This window comes from Larimichthys crocea, chromosome VI, assembly GCF_000972845.2.
Source record: "Larimichthys crocea isolate SSNF chromosome VI, L_crocea_2.0, whole genome shotgun sequence".
Classification (NCBI taxonomy): domain Eukaryota; kingdom Metazoa; phylum Chordata; class Actinopteri; family Sciaenidae; genus Larimichthys; species Larimichthys crocea.
This window is the reverse complement of record NC_040016.1, coordinates 24,153,508-24,156,904: the sequence shown is the minus strand read 5'-3', so window position 1 is coordinate 24,156,904 and position 3,397 is coordinate 24,153,508.

Here is a 3,397-nt window from a genome sequence, read left to right as displayed (position 1 = left end):
TAACTAACTATAAACTGTGATGGAGCTATGGTAACAATAATGACAGTAATAATATGTGTAGTGGACGTCGATGCAGGACCACAGCAACAGCCACGATCATGCCCACCACTCCCTCTCCTCTATCATAGCCCTTAACTGTCCTGAACAAAGCAAAGTAGACAAATATATTGATGTAGTTTGAACCACCTTTGTAAATCAGTGTTAAAGGTGAGAGGAAACTGCTTTGTTTACCTCAACTGTTGAGTCCGCCTAACTATGTCTCACTCATGTGCAAGGAAAACACTGTTAAACTTGATGTTTTGTTTAGTCTGGAGGGACTGTTGGAGTCAAGTTAATTGTGACGTATTTGAAGTTCTGACTGTTACCTTTAATTACTTACTGACATCACTACCTGGAAAATACAGCCATACTATTTGTGAGAAGATCCTTTTCCAACAGAACGTCTACGGAAGCTGAAGCCTCTGGATTCTGTTCAGAACTAAGAAAAAATCTTATAAAATCACATTGGAAAGCAGAATTATTGAATCCAATTTATCCACAAAAAACTCAAATTGCATAAAGTATGAGTGTATACAGAGACGCCATGTCCTCTTCTCCTGATGGGAATTAGTCATGCAGTCATCTACCAATGGATTTAACAGTCCATTTCATTTTTTTTAATGATGTTCTATTCAAACTTAACATTGACAATATCTTAAAGTTGATGAAAATCACAGGCATTATGTGTACACAAGATGTCCCTGAACAGACTCCAAAATGCCAGTCATGGCAGCAAGAAGAACTTGTGACATAACTGTCAAGCCTCCTTTTATATAAAACGAGAGGAGTAAAGCAGAATAGGACACCAAATGGCTGCTGCTGCAAAAAAAAATGGCTGCAGATGGGAGTCGTGTGGCATGGTGGTAAAGTCTAAAAAGAAAAGGAGAAGTGAAGGAGTGGATGATGGAAAGAGGGAGAGCAGCCAGTCAGTGGATCCGTAACTCTCAGGCCTGGCCTCTCGGCGGGGGTTGTGCTCGGGGCGGATCCCAGGCCTGCTGCCACGCCGACGCCTTCACAGGCACACAGGACCGATAGAAAGCTGCGCACCAGGCGCCTCACTGATATCACCCCAGCACTGCCTCGGCAAAGCCATCTTCTCTTTTACCCATGTTCCACTGACTGAGCTTGACCTACATGTAGACTGCTTCTATTCCTCTTTTTTGGCCTCAACAGGTTTCAGACCAGTAAACGTGTCTTGGTGTCCCACTGTTTGGCAACTGGACAAAAATTTCAATAATAATTTTTTTGCAGCATGATGATTTACTGTTCATGCAACAGACAGCGTAAGATGTGAGAGTATTTTTCACTCTCCGGCACACCAAACATCAATCTGATGATAGTTTGGCTCCTGATGGAGACATGCAGTTGCTCAAAAGCAAAACCACATGGTTTAATTCTTTATGCTTCGTGCCTCTTACACAGTAAAAACCTTTATATTGTTGATAAAACTCACTGTCTAGTGTTTGACACATGAACTTGTGTTTATTTAGTGATGCTGTGTGAGTTTGGGTGCAAGGGCCAGCAAAAAATCCAAATCTTTATAGTGAATTATATATGTCTTCACCACAGTCTGAGGTCTATGCCAACAACAAAAGCTGACAAAGTTGCATGACAGGCAGGCATTATCGGAACATGCCAGTGGGTCTAACTCCCAACCTGTGCGCTTGAAACACTTCCTTTGTTTTGTTATAATCTTATAATAGCTAAATTATCATTGCTGACCAGTCCAAAAAAGAAAATGAAATATGGATGGGTGAATAGATTTTATCTCACTCAAGTATATTTAACATGAAGATTTATTCAGGAGTATTTCTATACCTCTACAATACCGGTAACAATCACTGTTGTCATTTGTGATCGGACACTATGCCTTGACTTACTTTGTCATATTTGATGGATAATAGAGCTATATTCAATCCACTCTGATAAAAAGTGTTTGAGGAAAAAAATCTATCTGGTACACTTAGAAATGAACCCATGGCATCTCATCTCTCCTAAACGCACACACATGCACACACTGCACCCCCTCTGATTTCCTTTCGCTTGTGACCTGCACTGTTGAAAGTCAGTTGTCTTCTATTAGTATTTCAAGCCACACTCATCATATCCCCTCCATTAGACTGGCAACAGCCAGGTGCCCACAGACGAAACATCTGCCCCTTCGGCTCTGTTCCTGCATGGCGCCATGCTCGGAAGCTCCGGTGCCTGCGAGGTCACTGCTCGGGGAAGCAGCTTGTCTAGGATAGACGCAGTGAGGGAATGCTTAAGGTTGAACGCTTGTAACACCTGTGTAGATGGAAACTGGCTGGCTATGGTACCTCATTACTTTTGGGAATGACTGAATTTCCATGATGAACTGAAGCCTAGCACTGAGTCTGGGTTCATATTCATTCTGTTTCATCTTGGGTAAGCTGATTTTTCTCCATCACTGATGTTATCATGCTCTGAAGAACACGCTAGGACAAATTCACATTTTTTAAATCACTGAACTTGCGTGCGTGATTTGTTACCAGACAGCATCTCACCATTTGAACATTTGTCTTATTCATTCTTTATAATTATTTATATCTTAGATTTTGAAGGTTTTGAAAAGAAAATTATTGCTATGGATACTGGAATTCAGACATTGTAACACACTATTATTTATAGTAACGTTTGTAATTTAGACAACAGATTAATGTTCATAATAATGAAATGCAAATTGCTCTCTATAAAGCCTGTGTTATATTGTCCATTCTGGGCTACTGTAGAATCGGTCCAAAGTTATGCTATTTTATAGCGAGCACTACAGTATCAGGTTTTTCTGAAAGGGTATGCATTCAGGCATGGCTGAATCAGTGCTCTTACTTTCACTTGTCTAGATAACAATAAGTAATAGACTTGATGTGCTATGACTGTTTCCTGACCAGATGACGATGCATCTAGAGCAGTACATATTCCACCAAATTTAAAGATACAAAAAAGTGAAAAATTGTCTCTGTGCGCCTAGAGCTCATGAGCCATGTCTTCATTAGGATCCCCATTAACTGACACCTCATTGGCTGCTGGATCTTCCCGGGGTCCACACTCCAAACTTAAATAGATCCAAAGCCTATGGGACTACTCTGACAGGGTCCACATGACCAAGAGCAGAAACGTTTCTAAGATCGGGTCCCTGGGATGCTGTGTGGGCATCACTTATCAGCAGACCCCCCGCCCCCCACAGTAGAGGAGTGCCTGCTCTGTGTATGTGTCCATTTTCTATGCCTTGATGAGGCCGTGCAACCGACATGACATGAACATCTTCAGATTAGAGACGACTCTTTCTGCTGAGGATTTGTTGTCAGCTTTGACCCTCCGGCCTCTCAAAAGGAAAACT